This window comes from Hibiscus syriacus, unplaced genomic scaffold (genome assembly GCF_006381635.1).
Source record: "Hibiscus syriacus cultivar Baekdansim isolate YM2019G1 unplaced genomic scaffold, ASM638163v2 tig00110730_pilon, whole genome shotgun sequence".
NCBI lineage: Eukaryota > Viridiplantae > Streptophyta > Magnoliopsida > Malvales > Malvaceae > Hibiscus > Hibiscus syriacus.
This window is the reverse complement of record NW_024062844.1, coordinates 214329-239542: the sequence shown is the minus strand read 5'-3', so window position 1 is coordinate 239542 and position 25214 is coordinate 214329. Positions and strand designations below refer to the sequence as shown.

Below are 25214 nucleotides of genomic sequence, written 5' to 3'. Positions count from 1 at the left end.
TATGTTATAAAATAAATTTATAATATTTTAGAGGGGATGATTTTATAAAATTTTGAAAGACAAAAATAGATTTTCAATGAAAATTATAAGGAAAATATTTAAAATTTTTAGAGAGTAACCGTCTCCCTTCACTTTCGATTTATCCATATGAAAACAATGGTCATAGTGGGGTGAGGAAAAATGTGGATGATATTTGTGGGACTAAATTAGTATGATTTGTAAGAATTGAAAATTAAACGTATAATTATACCAAGCAAAAAACCGACAATCAACTTTACCATTTTCGATTTAACGAATGGTGACTAAATTGCAATTAAATCGTAATGTTGATGGCACATTTATAAGATTTTCAGTTTAGAGATCAAAATAGAAGATGTCTAATAATTTAATGACAATCAAATAGATTTCCCTATATTTTAGATCGTGTTTGCGTATTGCTTTTATTGTCATTAATAAAAATTTCTTTTGTTAAAAGACAAATAAATAAAAAGAGTATTTTTAAATTTATTAAATAATCTTAATAGTTAAAAATTCTAAATTGGAATAAGGTATGTATATTGTTTGCCTTATCAAGACCAGAAAACATGAACTGCCACCCCATCGGACCCATAGTTACAAGTGTGTGTATATTAAAAAAAAAAAATTTTAGAAATAAGAAAAATTAAAAAATACTTTTAAAATTTGTTATTATTATTATTTTAAAAAATCTAAAGCTATAAAACCTGAACCAAAGCAGTGAGCTGCCCAGTTCTTCTAACTTGTTCTTCAATCACTCTCCACCACTCATGTACGCCACCGTCTTAAATTCTCCCATTCCTTCCCCTTCTTCCTTCAACTCAAACCAAAACCCTTCCACAACCCAGAAAGGAAATCACACTTTCAACAAAAATTCCAAATTCTCAGTCTCCAAAAACAACAATAATGATGGCCTCCTTAAGATGCCTACAGCTCCATGGATGAAGGGTCCTCTCCTTCTTCAACCCGATGAAGTGTTAAATGCTTCAAAACCCACCACTAGAAGGAGCTCAAACCGAAATTCCGAGGCGCCTGAGAAAGCATTATTCGGTAAGGAAAGTGGGATGAGAGGGAAGAAAGTGATTAAAAAGATCATTAGAAACGTTGAAAAGCTGCAAGGAATTGAAGTTTTGGAGGAATCCCAGATTGGGGAATCCGAAGAATTCGAGATTGGAAATTGGTTGGAGGAGATTGGAAGTGATGGGGATGTCAAAAAAATTGATGGGAAAATGCCTTGGAAGAGAGAAGAAGAGGAACTTGTGTTCAGGAGGATGAAAAAGGAGAAAGTTTGACTATGGCTGAGATTAGTCTTGATAAGGGTTTGCTTGATAGATTGAGAAAAAAGGCAATGAGGATGAGGAAATGGGTTAAGGTGATGAAAGCTGGTGTAACTCAGGCTGTCATTGATGAGATAAGATCGGCTTGGAGGGACAATGAACTTGCTATGCTGAAATTTAGTGTTCCTTTGTGTAGAAATATGGATAGAGCTAGAGAAATCGTGGAGGTTTCTTTTCTGTTCACTTCTTTTGCATTTTGTTGATAGCCCTTGGTTTTATTTAGAGGTTTCAAGGTTGTTTATTGTTGATCATATCATTTATAACGAGTTGACTTATGTTTAGAACCAAATTAAACTAGAACTAAAATCAGAACAACTCCAGTAAAATAACTGTTTAAGAATAAATTTCTCTAGGCAAATGATTTTAGAATATAATTTGTTAAGAACTCTCATATTTGACCCTCTTAGTCTTAAGTTATAGAATTCAATTTGATAAATTTAATATTTGGAACAAGTGATGGTAGAGTATTCTCATATGAAAGGGTATTTTGAAGAAACTTTTCCTCTGTTCATATGCAAATATTATTGATTTTGATGTTATTATTAATGATAATAAATATTAATTTATGGTTAGTGTTTGTTAGGCCTCAAACATAGATAAATCAACATTTTGGATTTAACATTGCCAAAGTTTCTGACTGTTAAATCTTTACGTGACAGATGAAGACCGGAGGCTTGGTTGTATGGAGCAAGAAAGATGTTCTTGTTGTTTATAGAGGGCAGAACCATGGGCTGACTTCTAAATTTTCTATAACAGAGTATTCGGATTGTGCTGGTGGTGAAAAAGTATCTTCATCAACAGTCACTCATGTTGCATCAGGCAGTAATATTAGTACGTTTCCGGAAAAATCAAAGATAAGTACTTGGGGGAGAAGTTTGTATAGAGAAGACGAAGAAAAAGATTCTAAGTCTATAGGCATCTTTATGAAAGGAGATGAGAATAGCCAACCAGTGATTGGATCGTTGTATGAGAGGGAAACTGATAGATTATTGGATGGTTTAGGACCTCGCTTTATTGACTGGTGGATGCGAAAGCCATTACCGGTTGACGCTGACTTGCTTCCAGAAGTGTTTCCTGGATTTAGGCCTCCAACCAGGTTTTCTCCTCCAAACACGAGACCCAAATTGACAGATGAAGAGTTGACATATTTGAGGAAGCTTTCTCACCCCTTACCTTTCCATTTTGCTCTTGGTACCACCTTATCTTTTGCAAACTTATTGGCTGAACTCACACGTGCATTTGTCGGGGCATTCCTTCTGTGCTCTAGGCATATATATAACATATATACATGTAGTTTCCTTACCCATTTTAAGAAATTACCACGGGGAAATAGTCTGGAGAAATATGTGCTTGTTAGTAGAAATTATTTTGAGGGGAAATCTGCATTAGACATGAGTATTAACTCAAGGACTTTGATGGTTTAAATCTTGTATAACAAAAGGTGCACTGGACTGTGCTCTGTGACTGTGTTTCACTAGTGTATGCAATTTTCAGAATTTTTCATTCTGGTTTCCTCTTCTTGCCACAGGGAGGAATAGGAACCTTCAAGGTTTGGCTAATGCTATCTTGAAATTATGGGAAAAATGTTTCATAGCAAAGATTGCAATAAAGTGGGGGATTCAGAATATTGACAGTGAGCAAATGGCTAATGAGCTCAAGGTAAGTGTGTAATTCTTTCGATCTATAATTATCGTGATGCACTGAAGCTTGCTCTGTTTATAATCACGAGCAGATTTTTTTTCCTTTCTTTTTCAACAAGCTTCGTATATTCCATATCTAAATTGTATCATGCATTCATGCTTGCATAAGTGTCTGAATTAAGGGAATGGACAGTACAAATGGACCACTTTGTTAGCCCAACATCGAACTCTTGATCTCAGTAACTCATGATAAATTTCAAAAGTTCTCTCTTGAATCCAGGCGACCTTCTAGCTCCTCATAAGAATCAGGTGTCAGTCATTCGTCCTCCCTTCGACGCTCCTCAACGTCTTCTGCCATTCGCCTTCGTTATCCTCCGACATTCCTCTCCGCCGTCCGCCACCTCTTTCCGGCCACCGTTCGAACCCAAAATTCACAGAGAGTTTTGTCTCTTCACCGTGTTTTCGATTCTGGTCCTTTCTTTGCGAGAAAAACTCCAAATTGGCGTTGATCCCAAGTTGTAGGCCGCGACTTTTCACCTTCTCGGCAAGTTTTGGTGTTTCTCGTCGTCCCCGTCCAAGACCCATAATTTATAGCTGGTGCATGTCTAGGTAATAGTCCCACAGCGCACTTTTATTTCATGGTTCACGACGTCCCAGTCGAAGACCCAAGAATTTTTCGTTGCATGTGCTTTTTTTTCTTTTCTCGGCTCCTCTTTGTAGCCTGCTGGTGGCGTCTGTTTGTCTTATCTAACGTGGGTGTGTCTCAATGGAAGATGGGTGTTGTGGTGACAAGTCTGGTGCAGTAGTAAGAAGTGGGAGAATAGGTTTTAATTATTGGTGGAAGGAAGGCCACCCAAAAATCAGTAATGGGTACAGAATTGGCTTCCAGGGATTCAAATTGCGGCGGTCGCGTTGCGTTTATCGCGGTCGCGGACATAATGGATGCTATCGCGATCACTGCGGGTATCGCGGACGTGAATTTTTTTGAAATTCGCACAACTTATAAAATATAGTAATTATAATTATAATTATAGAAAATCACTTTTAATGATTTTTAGATTATTTTCTAACACTTATAGACATATTATCAGTAAGCACACTAAGAACAATATTCAAAACTTAAAGCCTTTACTTTTTTTTCCATTTGATGATTTAATGGACTGCAAACTGTAATAGAATACATGGCAATCAACATCTCAAACAAATTCATATCATTAATACATAAATTCAAATCATCACACATCCACAAAGAGAGCAGGAAAATGCACAAACAAAAATATAACAGTACAAGTATAATAGCATCAACACTACGTGAAGCATGAGAAATCATTCCCATTCTCATTGATACCAGCAAGGAACAAGCACTGCAAGGAAGTAAAAAACAATAGATTGTAACAGAATATATACATAGAAGCTCTGTTGTGGTAAAATTACACAAGTATTAAATCATTTTCCCTCATGATAAAAGTACATGATACGCATTGGCAGGTTTTTAGACCAAAATCAGGCAGTATTGCATCACTAGCACTGCAAAACTAGGAAGACTCAAAGCCTTTGAAAATGTCGCCACTATCTTGAGCTATCATCAGGGTCACAATAAAAAACCTAGCAGCAAAAGCAACTTTCACATATATTTTCTCAATTGAGTTTCATCGAATTCCATCGACCAAAGCCTCCAATTATTTAAAAAAACATACCTTTCAAGTGGTAGAGGAAGAATTTAATTTTCACCAATTAGTGGAATGACGAGGAAGTTCAGATCCTTCACCTTCATTTTGAGAGCCTTCTTGACTTGATTCTCGTGGCCTTTGTCCAAAAACATATCCAAAAAAAAGTAACATTTTCACCTTGATTTTCATATAATTGATGTGGAGGATATATCTGAGGAGGATACATGAGAGGTGGAGGTGGTTGATACATTGGTGGCAGATGATACATTTGAGGTTGATATGGCACACCATAATTAGAAAATGATGGATAATAACCATATGGTTGTGGATAACCATGTGAAGGTTGGAAATATGGAAATTGTTCTGGTGGATAAAAATCTTGTGTGCTAGTAGATGAATCTCCCTGCCCAAGGTTACTAGAACTTGATCTTCTACTAGATGAAGAGCCTACAGAAGTATGCTTCTTGCACTTTCCTTTTGATAGAGCTTTAGGTTCACTTCTATCTCTTCTAGCTTTCGGAGATATATTTCCACCAAATTCCGATCTATCACGGAAATGTCCACTAGTGGTACCAACCCCATATTCTCTTCCATATCGACTAGAAGACCTAATTTCATCTCTACCACCACCGCCATTATCATCATCATCTTCATCAATTGGACTTAAACCACCACCATCAAGTCCATCACCACTTTGACTTGGTGTTGCACTAGAACTTGAATGAGCCAAATTTTGTTGTTGAGATTCATCAACATTCGTTTCATCATCTGAGGTATCCACAGGCAACACACCGGCAATTTCACCATCTAAGTTAGTGAGAGAGAGTGTGTGGAGCCGAGAGGCAATGGTTCTCCTGGCAGAGGTAGAACAGTGCCTGGTGGAGGATCGTGGGTAGCATTCATAGACAATCTTAGTAGAAGAGTGCATAGAAGTGTTTTATGGGATCGTTTTAGTCTTCATGGCAAGGTGGTTAAGGTGTTCATTCCTTTCGTTAATAGGAGACCTAACTATAAAGATAAAACGTTTGCCTTTGTGCACTTTGCAAGCAAGGAGGATTTGCTTAATGCAATGAGTAAGATGAACAATGTCATGGTAGATGGGAGGAGAATAGTGGTTTCAACTGCAAAATATCAGAAGAGCAGGTTTCCAGGGAACCTTAAGTGCAATAGTGTAGCGGGGCCTGGAGATGCATGTGTGGAGGTTGCCAAAAGGAAAAGTCCAATATGTCAAGATGTTGATGTTGGGAAGAAGGAGCTGTTGAACAAGTTTCGTGATGGCAGAACATATAAGGAGACGGTAGTGGGAGTAAGAAATGTTGAGGGTCAGCATGTAATCAGATCTGGAGATAAGAGGGAGGTGAAGAAGCCTTTGGAAGTCTTTATTCCTATGGAGGAAAGAATATGGTTGAGATCGTCTTTAACAGGTATTTGTAAAGCGATTTTTGAAGTTGAGTTTGTTCAGAGGGCTTTAAGGAGTGAGGGAATCAATGTCAAGGTGGTAAGGTGGGGCTATGCAAAAAATGCTTGTTTGATAGTCTTCCGGTCAGTGGAGGAGAAAGATGCAGCGGTGGGAATCAAGTGGGAGGCTTTGTCCTTTTGGTTTGAAAGGCTGGAGCCTGTTATGGAAGAGAAGTGTGTCCCATTACCTTATTGTGCAGTTTCCATGATAGGTGTACCGTTAAATTGCTGGACAGGTTCTTTCTTTACAAGTTTGGCATCGAGATGGGGTAAATTAGTGAATATCCAGGAGCATACAGCTCAAAAACTGGATTGTAGGGTGGCTCATATGTTGTTAAGGGTTGAGAGCCCGTTTGATATCCCGTCTCAGGTCACCATTGACACTTATAGAAGGCCTTTTATTATTAAGATTAAAGTGGAAGGCAGTGAGGATTTCTTTCCTGTGATAGAAGGAGTGGATGAAGAGGGTTCTGCGGAGGGAACAATTGATCCATGGGAGGAGACCTCGTCGGAAGGGAATCAAGGGGATGACCGGGAGGGTCTGCAGGAGCAGTTGAATTTCAAAATATTGACAGACACTCAAAACAGTGTTGAAGCATGGGTTAGGAATGCTACAAATGGAGGTGTCACGCTTACCGATGGTAATTTGAATGAAAAGGTAGAAGTCAATAATATCCTAGGAGATGACTTTTGTTCTGAGGGGACAGTACTAGGTGAGGTTCATAGTAAACAGCAAGTGTCAGGGGTTTTTCCTGCAGGAAGAAAAAGGGTGCAGAGCTTGGGAGATGTTACCTCGGGACAAGATAAAGTGGTCAAAGACGATGGGCTTTCCAGCATGGGGAGGAGAAAAGTGTTTGGGCCTGGGCAGAGAAGTTCAAGACCAAATCGAAAGGGGGTTAAGTCTGCAGATTTTGCAAATGGTATACAAGATGATTCTGGTATGCAGAATGGGTCTGTTTCATTGGCCCATAGGTGCCCTATTGGGAGGAGTGCTTCAGTTAGTAAAGCTGAAAGAGGTTTTTATAAGAATGTGTATGCTAGGAGGTGGGAAGTTAAAAGTTGCAATGGTAAGGGGTCGGATTATGTTTCAGATAAGAATAACCAGGGGAGGACAGAAGCTTTGGAATGTTGGAATGTCTCTAAATTATTGGGGGTTAAATTTAAAGAAGGGGAGATAGATTTCTTAACTAAAGTAGGCCCTATGGTAAAGGAGAGAGATGATTGATGGTTGGTAGTAGGAACAGGGATTTAAGGTTATGGTATGACTTTGATGGTAGAGTGGTCCATAATGTGTTGGAATGTTAGGGGTTTGGGTAGAAGGGTGAAAGCTCGAGCAATTAGGAGGTTTGTTGAGGAGAAAAAGTCTACAATTTTATTTTTACAAGAATCTAAACTGGAAGTTGTAAGTCCTTTGTTAGTAAGGAAAATGAGGGGTAAAATACTCACTGGTGCAGCAGTAGTTCCTGCTGTGGGTTCTGCTGGTGGTTTAATTACTTTGTGGAATCAAAAGGATTTTATGCTGAAGGAAGAAGTCACCCACAACAGATTTGTGGCATTAAAAGGGTTAAAAGAAGGAGATCCAGGAATTTGTTGTTTTATTAATGTCTATGGTCCGAGTGTTGATGCAGACAAGGAGCAGTTTTTTAGGGAGTTATCATCCTTTCTGGAACAGCTAGATTGCCCAGTGTGTTTAGGAGGAGATTTCAATGCAGTATTGACTCAGGAAGAGAGATGGAGGAGCAGTGAATCTGGTATCTATGAACAGTTTCAGAGATTTTGTTAGTCAGGCGAATTTGATTGATTTGTCGTTATTTGGAGGTCGTTTTACGTGGTGTAACAATAGGGAAGTTCCAACTTTTGAGAGGTTGGATCGGTTTTTGGTTGATCATTCATATTTTTCGTCTTTTCCAAAATTAAGCCAAACCTTGCTTCCAAGGTCTGTCTCTGATCACAATATCATTTTGTTGGAGAATAAGGAATGTAATTGGAGGCCGAAACCGTTTCGGTTGTTTAATTATGTGTTGGAGGAAGAGAGGTTTAATGAGATGATGAAAACAGAGTTATTTAAATACTGCAAAGGGGCGAACCCGATGTCCATATCCAAAGTTCTTAATCGGGTGAAGGATGTGGCAAAGAGGTGGTCGAGGAGGGATTATCTTCAGCTGCCAGGAAAAATCAGAACGTTGGAGAGAGGTATTCATGATATGGAAATGGACTTGCAAAAAGGACTTCCCATGGTGTCTATGCAATCTATTGTCGAATCAAAGAGAGAATTATGGGAGCTACAAAAAAAAGAAGAATCGATTTGGATGCAAAAGTCTAGAATAAAGTGGAGATTGGAGGGAGATAAGAACACTAGTTTTTTCCATCATAGTGCGGCAGTAAGAGGGAGGATAAATTGTATCAAATCTCTTAAGGTTGACAATGTAGTCACGGTAGATCCCCGTGTTATCAAAGCTTCTGTGGTGAAGTTCTTCAAGGGGTTGTTTAATCAAAGGAATACTTTGAAGGTTGAGGATTTAAATCTGGATTTTCTTAGACTATCGGAAGGGCAGTGTCTAGCATTGGAGAAGCCATTTTCGGAAGAGGAAGTATGGGATGTTATCGTTCATTCGGATAGTAATAAAGCTATAGGTCCGGACTGTCTAAATTTAGGCTTCTTCAAGAAATTCTGGACCATTATGAAGGACGATGTGATGTTGCTTTTTAAAGAGTTCTATGTGGGGAAGGAGTGGGACTCGGAGGTAAATCATTCCTTTATTTCTCTCATTCCTAAGAAGGCCAATCCGGAGGGGTTGGAAGATTTTAGGCAAATTAGCCTAGTCGGAGGGTTATATAAAATTTTATCAAAGGTTTTAGCTAGAAGATTGAGTTTGTGCATTAACGATATAATGAGTCCGTCTCAATTTGCTTTCATTTCGGGAAGGAACATATTGGATTGCTCGTTTATTGCAAATGAATGCATTGACTTTTGGAGGAAGAAAGGGTTGAAGGGAGTAGTCTTCAAAGTGGATTTCAAGAGAGCCTATGATTCGGTTGATTGAGACATTTTGATGAAAATTATGAGCAAAATGGGGTTTGGTGACAAGTGGAGGTCATGGATGTATCAATGTATGTCTTCAGCATCCATTTCGGTTCTAGTAAACGGGTCAGCTACAGAGAAATTTCACACAGCGAGGGGATTGAGACAGAGTTGTTCGTTATCGCCTTTGCTGTTCAATATGGCTGGTGAGCTACTGCATTTGTTGCTTACTAAAGCAGTTGACATAGGACTGTTTTCAGGTTTCGATGTAGGTGTTCATGATAGGGCATTTAAGCTTTCGCATTTGCAATTTGCGGATGACCTTATAATTTTCAGTAAAGGCTCTATTCGTGATTTGAGGAATGTTAGAAGAGTGTTATTAATATATGAGTTACTGGTGGGGTTGAAGATTAATCAAGTTAAGAGCAGAATTTTTGGTATCAATGTTGAGGATGGTGTGTTAGCTACTTGGGCGAATGATATTGGTTGTTCGGTAGGAAGTTTCCCATCAGAGTATCTAGGTTTACCCTTGGGCTATAAGAGAAATTCGGCTGCCATGTGGGAGCCAATAGTGGAGAGATTTCATGCTAAGTTGAGCTGTTGGATGTCTAATTCCCTGTCGCTTGCAGGAAGGGTGGTGTTGGTTAAGTCAGTGTTGTGCTCGCTCCTTGTGTATTTTCTTTCCATTTTCAAGATTCCAGTTTCTGTGCTAAAGAAACTAAATTCTATCATGGCTTCATTTTTGTGGGGGGTGCAGCGGATAAAAAAAATATCCACTGGTTAAATTGGAGTTCGGTTAGTAAACCAAAAAGATTGGGGGGTCTAGGGGTCCCGAATTTATTACTCTTGAACAGAGCATTATTGGGGAAGTGGGTTTGGAAGTTTGCATCAGAGAAAGAGTCTTGGTGGAAGAGGGTGGTATGTGGTGTTTATGACATGGATCCGAAATGCATAATGATGGATTCGTGGCCAGGCCGTGCATCATGGATTTGGAGAGGTGTGGTTAAAAATTTCTTTTTCGATGATGGTTTTGGGGATTGCATTAGGAGGAATATGCGTTTGAAGACAGGGAAGGGGAATTATGTGCAGTTCTGGAACGATGTATGGTTGGGTGAAGTACATTTGAAAATACAGTTTCCTAGACTCTATGTTCTTTCGAGTAATAAATCGGGTAAGGTGATGGAGTTCAGGGTGAATAATGGCGTTGGTTGAGTGTGGAACATTCAAATGAGGCGAAATTTGGCGGACTGGGAGGTTGAACAGCTGTTGCAATTGATTTCTATGTTGAACAATATCTCAATATCGCCATGTGAGGAAGACTGTTGGATTTGGTCAGGGAATGGTGAGGGCTGTTTTTCAGCTAAATCTTGTATCAACATTTTCCTTGATCAAGATGATATTCAGCAGAAGATGGAGACCTGGGAGAGACATATTTGGGCAGGGATTGCTCCTCCACGGGTGGAGACATTTGTCTGGCAAGTTGCTCACCAGAGAGTGGCAGTGAAGGAGGAATTACTGAAGCGAGGTGTGGTAGGGATTGATGATCCTTTATGCTCTTTGTGTGGTAGCGAAATGGAATCAGTTAAGCATCTATTTTTGCATTGCGAGGTAGTATGGGGTCTGTGGGCCAGATTATTGAATATTTGGAATTTGTCCTTTGTGATTCCAAAGAATATCATGGACTTTTTCAATTTGTGGGATGATTTACTTCTGAATTCTTTGATATGGAAATTTATTCCAAGGGCGTTGATGTGGTCAGTGTGGAAATGCAGAAACGAGGTTATTTTTCAGAAAGTTAAGCTGGATGTGGTGAGATTGTTCTTTATTGTCCGTTTTAGAATAGCTTCCTGGTTTGTTGCAAAGTTCAAGGATATGAATTTACCTTTAGACTCTCTTGTGGGAGATTTAAAACTTGCGGATTTGGTGGGTAGACAAGGAAATGGCAACTCTAAACCAATTTGCTGAGTTCCTCCTCCGGATGGGTTCTTAAAGCTAAATGTTGATGGAGCGATGGTTAAGGGTTGGGATAAGGGAGGTATTGATGGTTTGATTCGGGACAGTAAAGGTGTGTTGCTTCAATGGTTTTCAGAAAGAGTTGGGGGTGGTCCTCCTATCTTGGCAGAATTATTGGCGATTAAGAGGGGGTTATGTCTTCTGGAAGATTTAAGTTTTGTTGATAATCGGAGGTTTATTCTTGAATCAGATTCAAGCACTGCCCTAAAGTTGATCAAGAATCTGGGTTTATGCACTCCTATGTTTCAAGTATTGGTGAAGGAGATAGTCTCTCTTATGGTAGGGAAGGATATTATTATCAAGCATATTTTAAGGGCTGCAAATTGGGAAGCTGACAAATTAGCTAAGGATGGGATAGGGTGATGGAATGGTTTCTGCTTGCTTGTATTGAGGAGTAGAAAATTTTATTTCCTATGTTTAGCTGTTGTGTTTAAGTTTTATGTAATTTCTGGTGGTGTTTGCAGATGTTTAGGGTCTGCCTTTGTTGTTCTATGGTTTCATCTAATAAATTCTAGGCACTCTTTTCCTCCTTTCCTTGTCCTTCGTGTTACTTTTATAACATGGAGGTTGAAAAAGGGGGTTTTTAATGAGGCCTAATCTTCTATAAAAAAAAAATGGATTCTCTTTCTCTTGAAGCCATTCTGATAATGGATCAACATCTTCAAAGATATGATCAAGGTTGATAAGATTAAAACTAGTGTTTATATCATCGATGCTCGTTCTTTTCTGATGTCTAATCTGGAGCCTCATATTGTAGTAGGTGAACACTAATTTCTCAAGTCTTTTATACTTCAACCTATTTCTTGCCTTGGTGTGAATGAAGCTAAATGTGCTCCAATTTCGTTCGCAATTTGATGCAGTAGTTGTTTGACTAAGCATTTTAAATGCTAATCTTTGTAACTCAGGAACACATGTGCCATATATTATCCACCACTCGGCTGCAAAATAATGTTTAAATTTCAAAATAAATTAAAAATGTACAATATAACTAAATAATATAAATTAAATAATTTAGTTAACTATTTACCTGGGTTCATTTGCCTCCAAGCTCTCTGTGCTTGTGGAGTACCAAATGTCTCATGTTTATCTCGAAATAGCAACAACTGCATAAATAAAAGATAAAGTAAAAATGAAGAAAAAATTATTTTCAAATTATGTAATTAAGTTACAAATAATAATATTTGAATCTAACCTGATTAACCATTCTGATTTGCTTGTAAAGAGAAGGTTCTAATATTTTAATTACTGATCTTGTATCTTCTAATGTTTCTATCAATACATTATCAGAATGCTCCACCCGAAATTGAAATTGAGGATTGAGAAAATAACCTAAGCATAATTTATGAGAATATCATTAAATAATAATTTAGAGCTTAAAGTAATAAAATTTCATCTATAATAAAATATAAAAATAATTTTTAATTATATGAATCATTTTATCTTAGCAGCTGAATACAAGTCAGAATGCATAAAATTCCACCTATTGTCAATAATCTTTTCATACTCGGTGAAATATCGACAATTTTGTTGAATCGCCGGTTTGATCTATCAACAGCTTCATAAATAAAGCCCATTGTTGGTTTTTCATCACTATCCACAAGTCTCAGTACTTTCACTAAGGGCTCGTAAACTTTTATGAGGTCATTTGCTTTTTTCCAAAAATCTTTTCCCAAAATAATCTTCTTGGCTTCATAAGTTGGCCCCGTCTTTTGTTGTCCTCATTTTGATTCTTTAAATTCCTGTATATTCATAAAAAAATAAATTTATATAATTTAAAGTATTTACAAATAATAAATCATTAAAGATTGTTATATTTAAGTAATTATATAACTAATTATAAAATACTGACCTTTGAATTAAACATTTCTCTCAGACCTTGCTTTTGTCTTGTTATCTCTTCAAGCTGGATGAAATGAGTTGCAAATCGAGTAAGAGCGGGTCGAAGTATTTGCTTCCCTTGTGTATACTTCTTCATTAGATCAACAGTCCAAATGTGATTGTATATGAAACAAGTCACTTTCTTAGCCTCTTCTAACATTTTTGCTACACTAGGCATTTTTCCAATATCTTCAAGGCATAAATCTGAACAATGAGCTGCATATGAGGTCCAATATAGATGCTTTCTTTTTAACATTATTTTTTTTCCAGCGGCTTTCATTGTTGCCTCATTATCAGTCACTATTTGGACAATGTAGCTTTCTCCAATTTCTTCTACAACTGAATCTAACAAGTTGTAGTAGAACTCAACATCTCTGCTACGAACACTTGAGACATCCATGGATTTCCAGAAAACAATTCCTTTACTGCAATAAACAAGGAAATTAATGATGTGCATTTGGTTTAAATTGTTGATCCAACCATCACACATTAGAGTTGCACCGAAATCTTTCCAATGAGTCTTTATTCCATTTACCCAATCACGAACTCATTCAAATTCTGACTCCAAATACACATCTGAAACCTCATAAGGTGTTGGCAACTTTACACCTTGTCCAACTTCTATTGACACTTGAATTAAATTATATAACCATGGAGAACTTGCTAATTGAAAAGGAAGTCGTTCATATATTAAAAATTTAGATACCGTTTCACCCATCTTCTTGCGTAAAGTCTTTAAAAAGAACCACTGACCTTTGGTTGTTTTGAGCTTGTACTTCTAACCAATTCAGGTGTAGCTCCTCGTAAGGTAAACTCAGACTCACTCGGGATGGATTTACTTGTTCTTTCTCGATGATATCCTCCAACTGATCCATGGGAAGGTCACCCTTCTTCATAAATATTACTCCAACCACCAGTACTTCGTCTGAATTCTTCTCTTCTATGCCACTCATGTTGTGATTTGATACTTTCTCGAGTTGCTTGCCTAATTGCATCAATCTCATCAATGAATCCTTCATTTTCATCCCCTCTTCTCTTAACTGGGACTAGAATTCTTCTGTTCTCCTCTTTGTCTATTTTTTTTTGTTGCCTTCTTTTAATAAATTCATCATACTTTCTCTAATGACACTGTTAATAAAATAAAAATAATGTCAATTTTGTATTGTTATCAATTATATATAATCTATATCAATAAATTTTAAAAAAATATAATAAAAATATCACATACCAGTAACATTAGGGCATGGTGCAACATTTCCAGTTTTATGAGCAATGTGTTCTTTAAATCGTGTTATTCCTCCTTTTACAACTTTACCACATAGTTTACATGAAGTGCTTCCTCTCGAATTTGGAACTGGAGTACCAAAGTGCCAACCTATATCATTACTCGGTGCACCTTCTCATCCTTTCGTCGAAAACTCTTCACGTGGTGGCATGCTTTATTTTTATTTATATACAAGAAACATAAAGCCAAAAAAATTAGAATTTAGAAACATAAGCAATTCATCACTTCTATTATCAATAATATAATACAAAAAATAATAAACATTATTAACAGTGAAAAAATAAGTTTATTACATAAACTAATAAATAATAAAAATAATTGAAGTATATAAAATTAAAATTCAACATTTGTTTTAAAAAATTCATAAGGCCATAATAATAACTAATTAAATAGCTTAATCTATTTAATTATATGGGGTAAATTCATAAGGCCATAACATAAGAATAACCCAGATACTCCATTTAAATTTATATGGTTCTTTTGGGCCCACACTTAAAACCCAAAAAGCCTAAAAATTAAAAGTAAAAAAATAATAATAAGAAATAAAACATTAAAAAATCTTTAAATCCCTAACGGGTAAAGATAAAACATAAAAAACCTATCTTCTTCTTCTAAGTTCTAACGTGGCAGAACGCAGAAGCCAAAAGCAGCAAAAATGTCTTTTTTTTCAAATGCATCCCTTTTCTTTTCTTTGTTACCTTTCTTAAATTTTTCTTGTTATTTCTACAAAAAATATCCACAAAACTACAAAAATTGATGGATTTGTGAAGATTTTCTGTCAAATTTTTTTCATACCTATGTTGGTTGTTGCATGTTACAAGAAGCAAGAATGAAGAACTTAACAATCAGGTATTTTACTTACTTGAAATTGTGAGATTCTCTTCAAAGTGAAAGCTTTTTTTCCCTTCTGATTTTTCTTTGATTTTGAGTTTGGGGCAGTGAAATTTGAGAGGATTTTTGAAGTTACAAGCAAAAAAATTCAGATTTCAATTTGGGGTTCCTTTTCCTGTTGCTTTTTGTTTTTATATTTTGTACCGATTCAATAATTGTGATTTTGTGATTACTTTTTTTTCAATTTTGATGTAAAGTAATTTGATTTTTACAGGTTTTACAGTGAATATATTCTTTCATTTTTACTTTTTTTTACTTTTGCTGTAAAGGAAACTGAATTGCCATGTTTTTTGAAGTAATTGTGTTGTTGGTGATTTCTGATGTTGTAACGGGGATTAACGGGAAAAACGGTCCGTTATAGCCGCGATCAACCGTTACCCGTTAAATTTCGGCCGTTATGGGTGTGATTCCGTTTCACACCGTGATTTCGGCTGATATCGATAACGGTGGCCTCCGATACCGCGATATAACAGTCGTTATACCGTTACTTGACCGTTTTTTGAATCCCTGTTGGCTGCTATACGTTATACATTGAAAACTTACCTGAGAAGATCTATTGGAAGAGGTTTGGATCTTTATTTTGCACCCACGATCAGGTTATTGATGCCTTCATTCCAACCAAAAGAAATTCAAAGGGGTTCGTTTCGGGTTCATTCGCTTTGTAACAATTGGAGAAGTCAGGAAAGCGATCTCAAAGATGAATGATTCTCGCATTGACGACAACAAAATTAGAGTCTCTTTGGCTAAATACAACCCTAAACAGTCTTTTTGGAGAAAGTCTTCCCCAGTTGTCCACCGAAAGTTTGAGATGGAAGTTGTTACAAGGAATAATCTCTATGCAGTAGAAAGAGTTGTTGACGAAGCTAAACTTCAAGTGTTGGGAAACTTTCTAATTGGGTGGTGCAAGAACTTTATCAAAATTGGCAATTTTACTAGCCAGATGCAAGACAATGGACTCGCTGGTTTCTCGTCAATGAGAGCTGCTAGGAATGTAGTTCTAATGATATTTGAAGACTACACTACGTTGAGATTCTTGAGAAGTGTGAAGAATGAACAATCAGAGACTTTTGCAGAGTGGTTTTCCAGAGTTGCAGCTTGGTCTGAGAGTCTGGTGGTGGAGTGTCGTCGAGTGCGGGTAGTTTGCGAAGGGATTCCTTTTAACACTTGGAATTGGGGTACTTTCAAGAACATTGTAGCTATGTGGGGCAAATTATTAGCAATCGACAAAAGCTCTCAATTTCCTTCGTCTTTTGATCATGCAAAAATTAAAATCCTCACAAAGGCTCAAGTGAGAATTGATGAGTCGTTGGGTTTGAAGGTCGGTGCTAATTTCTTTAAAATCCTGGTGCATGAAGTTGAGTCTTCCTTCAAACCAAAGTCTTGGGTCCCTGAGGAAGTCGTTGATTCATTAGATCTTGTTTGTTCTCTTGGGGCCTTGTCGGATAAATCTCAGTCAGGGTCGCCAGTGTTCTCCTCAGGTTTAAATTGCACCGACGAAGATGTTGCAATTGAAATTGCCAACATAGAAAAGGTTTCACTCCTGAAGAGTGCCAAAAGTGTTGAGAATTCAAGTAACAAATTTGGTGAGGATGATCTAATTAAAAGCAGGTCTGTCGGTGTTGGGTTAGGATTGTCTCCTTCCCTTTGTTCAGATTCAGGGTTTCATTCAATGGAGGCTTTGGATCATTCACACTTAAATATCGTGGAGCATCTAGTTGATAAATCAGTTGACCCTTCTGATGGAGTCAGCCCGAGGGCCTCGGGAGATGTTCTTATGATGAGTCTCTTTCCTTCTAATGGTCTATCCGGTGACGCAATACAATTACAGGAAGATACCTCAGAAGTGTCCCCTTTCCCTGGGAAATTAAGAAGAAATCGTGTGGTGAAGAAATGCAAGCAAAAGAAAGGAGTTTTGAATTAAGTTGCAAGGACAGATTGATTGATGGGAAGGAAGTGTGGTTTTGTTCCATTGAAGATATCTTTAGGAGCTGAATTATTTTTGGTGGCTTTGGATCGTGATGGTTCTTTTGTGGAGTTCCCTTCAGAGGCGGTTGTTTTCGTTTTAATGGTTGCAGGTGTTGTTTTTCTGTTCTGTTATGTCATTAAGTGTTGGGTTGTTTTTTCTTTTGCTAGAGGTGTATCTTAGGTATAGGGTGATTGTCTCTGTGGCTTTGTGGTTGAGGAGGTGAGAGTTTTAGGTGATTATGGTTTTTTTGTAATGATGTCTATCCCCGTATGAGGGTATTCCGTGTTTTCATATGTACTGGGTGTTTTATTTAATGAAATATGAGGTACTATTTTCTTCCTTCCAATGTTCGTTAACATACTTGTTAGTATGTGGATGAATACGAATGGAGTTTTTAATAAGACCTCCAATTTTTTTTTTTTAAAAAAAAAGCAGAAAAGTTTCTATTTAATTTCATGCCTGAGTTCTTGAAATAAGAGGCCTTGATGACATTACTATAATGATTTGATTACAAAAAACCTTGCGTAGGTAAATTTAGGAATTCAATTTTAACTAAGGCTTTTGAAGGATCACTGGGTAGCCTACCAAGCCTGGAATCAAGTATATGCTTTCCTTCATGACATGCATGTTCATTTATGATTTTGAACAACTAAATATCTAAAATTTACTGACTAAAAGTTCAACTCTGCAGAATCTCACTGGAGGAGTTTTGTTACTTCGGAATAAGTTCCTTATAATATTATACAGGGGGAAGGACTTCCTTCCTCAAGGCATTGCTAATTTGGTAATGGAGAGAGAAATGGCACTCAGAAGATGCCACCTTATTGAAGAAGGTGTTCGAGTCAAAGTAGCTGAAACCTTTCAGGTAGCTAATGAACCTTTGGCAAAGACTAGCACTGTAGGAACTTTATCAGAATTTCTGGAATTCGTGGCCAAATATGGAGAACTGGAAAAAGAAAATAATGAACTTGATATTCAAATTGAAGCTCAAAAGGAAAACTTAGAAAAGGAACTGAGAAACCAAGAACACAAGCTGTCAATTGTAAGTTCCCTCTCTAATTTCTTGTCTGTGTGTGGCTTTTTCCTCCTTGAGCTTTGAAGCTCCTATTTAGTTTTCGTCTTTCAAATGTAGTTCTTTCTGGCTTATCATCATATCGTATCATCTGGACTGGAGTTTGTTGACATAATCTTAATTCTTTTCTTGTTGCAGCTCAATGGAAAGATAGAGAAGTCAGTTAAAAAGCTAGCAAAGTTGAATTCTTCATGGCAACCTGCTGAGCAGGACGTAGATCTCGAAACCATTACTGTAGAGGAGAGAGAATGCTTGCGGAAGATGGGACTGAAGCTAACTAGTTGCTTAGTGCTTGGTGAGGGAAAGATGGATCTTCTTTTTCTTTCAGATGTATTGGTTTGAAAATAGTAGACATTTATGTTGATTTTCCTTCAGCATCGTTGCCCAGATCTAAATATCCTTATTTTTTTTGTTTAAATGTGGTTCAGGTAGGCGCGGGGTCTTTGATGGTGTCATTGAAGGAGTACATCAACATTGGAAGCACAGAGAAGTTGTCAAAGTGATTACAATGCAGAGAGCGTTCGTACGAGTTATCTATACTGCAAAATTGCTTATAGCAGAGAGTGGGGGAATTCTGGTTTCAGTGGAGAAGCTAAAAGAAGGCCACGCCATAATCATCTACCGAGGGAAAAATTATCGACGCCCTTCAAAGCTAATGACTGACAATCTTCTAACTAAGAGAGAAGCATTACAAAGGTCTTTTGAATTGCAGAGAATTGGAGTAAGCTCTTTGATTTTTCCTCACAAATTGCAACTTTACTGATTATAGAAAATTTTATTTATCTGTTTGTATTTCTAGGCTTAACCATGATTTCTTTTCTGTTTTCTTGGTTATCAGTCCTTGAAGTTTTTTGCATATCAACGACATCAGGCAATCTTAGATTTGAAACTCAAACTGGTAAGAAAATAATTTATGTTTTTTCATTTTTGATTTTTTCAGTACTAAGGAAGCAACAGCCTGGTGATAAGGGAAGGGTTAAAAATGTTGGGATTTGAACCCCAAATCTGTTGGATACCACCTCTTAAGTATGACTACATGAATCAAGCTTAGCTAAAATTTGCTTTCAAAATAATTTTTTCTCTCACCACTGTGTTATCTGAAAATAGCTTGTGATACGTTCTGAAATCTGTTAGGGCAAAGCTTACACTTGTTTTCTTATATTTGATTGCTAAACTGATTTATTGAAACTTTAGACCGAACTGAAGGAAAGAAGAGCTGGTAGTCCGCAAGGGTGACAAGCCACCAACGTATGTTGTATGGATCGTGATATCCCCCAGAAGTTTCCTCTTTAAACTATCATCATATTATTTGACAGTGGCTCATGGTATCCTGCACACTTAAAATTGTGAAATCGTGTGACTTTCTGTTGCTAGGGTTTTGATTCAATTTTTTCATGCATACAGGCAAATATAAAGACAGACTTTCTAGATGAGGTGATTGCAAGTGCTTAAAGAATGAACATTCCTGTGCATCAATATTGGAACTGTATGGTGAGTTAAGCTAGCTTTTGACTGCGGGTAATGGGGAAATTTAAACAATATTGCTTGCTACTCCTTGCAAGTATTATTGGGGTAGGATGTTTGAGAAAATCGGTGGAGCTAGAACTGTAATGGAGGAGCACCTGTGGGTCTGCAGGTTTTGATCTACATAGTTCATGTTGAAATGATATGCTCGAGACTTGAGAGGACTGTATCTTGAATTTTCTCAATCCGGGTCACTAATGCATACGCCCCGATGATGGAAGCCACCGAATGATCATGATGGAATCATCAGTTCCACAAGTTGAGCTGAATTTGGCAGCGGACTATATCAGAAGCTTTGAACAACACTTATATGGGATGCTTTTAGTGAAGGAATATACTTTCAACATTTAGTGGCGACAAACACTGAGCTAGAGAAAACGAGCATTCCTTGTTTGACAACCGATTGCAGGCATGCACCTCGAGTTTTTCGCTATAGGCAAGAACAACGATCATACTCGCAAGAGCACATTCAAAGATAATCTTGCTACAACTTTCATCTAGACTCATTTTTGTTTATATAAAGAACAACTTTTAACATACCTTGATGCTTTAGTGTTAGTTTTAGTAGCACATTGTCTAATTAGTTCAAAGTTAACATATTGACTAATTTGCACTATTTTCAATCTAGTGAATGCACTATATCAGTGTTACCTAATTCATGGTTTGCTTTGATTCACGGGATGGGTATGAGATCGTAATTCGTTAGTTTCATCGTTTGTGGTTTATTGGGGTAGGTTTGTTTGGAATGAATTTTGGGATCGTGATTCGCTGATAATATTTTTAATAATTTATTCACATGTTCATTTTTTTTTGGGGTTTTACATGTAAAAATGCATTAATTTATAATATATATAAAGTCAAAATATTAATAATTAGATTAATGAGATATTAATCAACACGATCAATCATATCATTTTATATATAATTATAATAAAATTGAAGTACTAATAATTCATATTATATTATTCATGTTATAATGTTATAGGCATGTAGCTGATTGTAAGTAATACATATAATATAATTTTGATTGCTCGTGCAGTACTGATTGTCGGTCCGGTGAATTTACGTAAACAAGAGAGACATTATATTCAAAAGTTGGAATAAAGAACTAAATTTAAAACCCTAACATGAAATCCGTCCATCGCAGGTTAATTATTAGGGAAGCGAGATACTACTAAATTAAAAACCCTAACATGACAACTCGTAACCATTTGACATTAAACGTTCATACTTTTAGAATAAGAACAATTTTTTACTACTAAAATTGCTCGATTCGTGCTTCATTTATCCTATTTCATCAATATATTGAATGTTAAGTATGACAACTTTCATTTATCAATGATTCATCATTTTTTACCTTATGAAAATGTGAAATTGTCCAAAATAAAGTATGACGAGTCTAAATAGAATATATGGGTAATATTCTATCGGTTAGTAATCTCTGACTCTCTTAAAATTTTGGTCACATTGTTCAGGAAGAGAAAAGTTCGAGGAACAACTCACGGAATGGGTGTGATTATTTCAACTATAGTTAGTATCATACAAGTTAAAATCATAGTGGGGATCATCGCTTTTCGATTCGTTATTCATATAATTAGAATTATGATAACTACAAAAAAAATTAAAAAACTTTCTAATTCACTCAAAAAAGAACGATCATTGTTAATCTCAAAAATTTGATTTTCACTATCAAAATATATGTAATAACTATCTTGATTACTATCCTTAATTAAAAAGGTCATCATAAATGAAATTCTGAATATCTTTGACACCAACTAAATGATCAACCTTATTGGACAAGCATGGGAATGATTATCTCCAAGACAAAGCTGAGAATTCATACTCCACATGAAGAGGTGCTTGACCAGGAAGAGTTTTCGTTGAAACAAAAACCGAGTAACACTAAGTTTTTCCACAGCCTTATGCTCCTTCATCGCAAAACTAATCCGGTTCAAGCTCTCCATGTAAGTGATGGTGATTGGTGTTATGATGACAAAATCCTCCGCATTGAAGCTATTAAATTTTTCACTTATCTCTATAGTGATGAAGAATGTAATACCCCAAATTTTAGTTAGTGACCAAAATGTAAATTTTGAAAGTTTATTGTCAAAGTATAAAGTTTATAAAAGTTTAGGGGCCAAAAAGGTAATTTTCAAAAGTTTAGGAGCCAAAAATGTAATTTCTAAAAAGTAGGTGTTTGGACCCCATAAATGAACAGTTTACACCCAATAATGACGTTTCGTTGGGAATCACATTCTTGATCTAAAATTTGTGTTAAAGGTTAGAAAATCTAAAAGTTCAGTAAAAATTTGGTAAATTGAATCGAATAGAAATTTGAGAAAATTTGAAGGATATTAAATTAAGTTTATAAATATTATTTTCACATTTTAAAATGATGAATATAATATAGATCATTGGATTTGAGAATTTATTTCTATGCGTAATTTGGATTGTTGTATGAAAATGGCAAGATTGCAATTTTAGGAAAGTTATATAGATAAACTGGTAAAGGGTATAATATTTTGTTCATCTTTGAATTTGGGAAGATGATAAGTGTTAGGCTTGGTATGGATATAGTTATCAAGTTTCATTCATGGTAAAATTGTCATTTGCCATTAAATAATTTTAAATTCATTTAAGCTTAATAAATGACAAATTAACTTGAAATTAACTAGAAATTTCATGAAAATAAGGCCTTCTTCAAGCTTCATTTCGTGCTCCTTCATACATTAGGTAAGAGAATTTTATGTTTCGTTTTTAAGCAATTTCCTTAGGTTTTTGGATTAAGATGTGAAACAGGAAATTATTCTATTCTTAGTGCTCTATCATTTGGTACCAATATTGCATGCTAATCTTGCTTGAATGCTAAGTTTCCAAAATTTAGGGTTTATGAACATGTTAGGGTTTCATGAATTGATGATGGATTTTAAGGTTATTGATGTTGTAGAATAAAATCCAAGCTTGTATGATGATTAATATCACCTAGAAATGCTTCATGAGTATTCAACCTAAACCCTAACTTTGGGGAAATTGGTGATTTAATGAAATTAAGTTAAGGGTTTGATTGTAGAAGCCTTAAAATGTTGTTTAGAGTTGAATTCATGCTTGAATCAAGTTGGAAATCATGAAATCACTAAACTAGCTTTTCGGCCTAAATAAGAAAAATAGGGGGAAATATGGAAAAATTTTCCTAAGCTTAGAAATGATGTTTGAAAGGTTCTACAAGCTTTAAAAAGTTGTTTGGGCCAATTTGCAATTTTATGAAAGTTGGAGGACCTATTCAGAAATTATGGAAAATTATGGGATCAAATGTGTAATTGTATAATAGTTTATAGACTATGCTGGAAATTAATGTTAGAGTGTTGAAATTGATGTTAGAATGTGAAATTGGGTCATTTTGAAAAGTTGGTAAAAATTGAGGATCAAATCACAAATATAGAAAAGTTGGGAACTTAAGTGAAAATGTTATGTTTCAATTCCACATGTACTAATAAAATTCACTCAACAGCGGTTTGCTGTCAGTGTAACACCTCAAAATCTAAACTAGTAATTTTGGGTTTACTCAAGTGGTAAGTGGACCTCGTGAGATTTATAAATTAAGTTGTTAGGCATTTTGGGTTGGATTTGGGGCCCAATTAGCCATAAAAGGGAATTTTTAAATAAGAGATAAAATACAAAGGACAAAAAAAGCAATTATACCATTGATGGAAACTGAAGTTAAAATTTGGGGTTTTATACCATTTTGGACTTAGGTTCCTATTTCCCATATTATGAACTTTATTTCTCATTTTCCCTTCTCCATAGCAAGATCAAAATTCAAGGTAACTATTTGGGGTTCTTTCTTAATCCCTTAAGCTTCAAAATATGTCTTTAATATGTAATACACATAGCCCGTATACATATCGAAATACGAGTTAAAGATGTTACATCAACTTTACAAACCTTCACTGAACATAAATGCTTAAATTTTTTTCGTTTTAAAACATTCATATTCCAACTTTAAAACTATTCCATTAATATTATAAAAAACATAAAACAATATTTAATTATTAAAAATATATTTGTTTTCAAGCAGTAATTAAGAAGTTTAATATTCTTTTCTAACTTATATAAAACTAGCTAATCACCAATTCAATTAAAAACCATTTTAGAATATAATCATATATTTACTTAAACTATTTATTCATAGATACAAATATAACTAGTCTAGTCAAAATAAAATGGTCCTAGTTACTATTACATACCATTTAACTTAATTCCAAATAAACTACTGATAATATAAATATACATGACGCTACTAGTCAAAAGTAGCATCATAGATGTCTTACTAATACGGATAGTATAGATGATCTCCAACAAGATGTTCAGGAGGCTCCTTACTGCATGTCCTAATTCTTATCCGAACCTACGCATGAAATCATCACACACTAAGTAAAACTTAGTGAGACAGTAATAACTTAAGGTGAGATAAAATATAAAAAATATCTTGTGTATATTAAAACATTCAAAGTAATTCAAATAAAATATCAAAACTTTCAAACTGATTATGTCAACCATTTCTTCATTAGAAACCTGAAAGGAATCATATTTGATTTATCAAAAGAACATAATAATCAATATCAGACAGACTGATCAGATAACATTTATTTTCATTCAAAAAGTTTTCATAACTTTCATATTTCGTTTTCATAGCCCAAAGTATATTCTAGAGAATGCAATGTACGTGAGTCAGATGAGTGTGCGTGAGAAACACTTCAGTGCTATCATCAAATCAGATTATGCACTCCAAGTGCAATCATATAATCTGCACCAACGGTGCTACATATATGTACACAAATATACCAAATTAGAATTAGAATCACTCCACCTCATGACATGTTAATTGTACATGTGACTCTCAATGTAACATACAATGGGCTTTTAAACTATATCATAATCAATTAATGATCAACATATCAAAATCAGAATCATTTTAATTTATCGTCACAAAACATAAACTTGGGTAGTTCATACCCTAAATCATTCGTAAAATTTTATGAAAATATTATGGAAATAATCCACAATTAAAATAATAAATCATACTTTAAAATAATATGAGGTTGACCTATTACAAATCGTCCTCGATCAGAATAATTAAATAAGTAAATTACACTCACCTTTGCTTCACTATTGAACTTTTATATAATACTCCTTACTCTTGTGATTTGTTCTTTCCTTTTGGATCACTCGATTCGTTAGGTTTATTATGATTTGATAACGTGATAAAATAACATAAATTATTCAACTATATGTTAGTATCGTACTGTCATAATTTAAATTTAATAATATAAAAATAAAAATCTATAAAATGAAATCAATACTTACTCAATAATAAACTAAGTCGCACTCCCATCATAAATTCAAACTTCTCAAAATACTCGTTAAATTTCATAAATATTTATTT

General features: G+C 35.5%; 1 pseudogene; it reads left to right on the top strand.

The window, feature by feature from the left end:
• The first annotated feature begins 734 nt into the window (after positions 1-734).
• LOC120139187 lies at positions 735-20307 on the top strand (annotated as a pseudogene).
• Positions 20308-25214: the final 4907 nt, after the last annotated feature.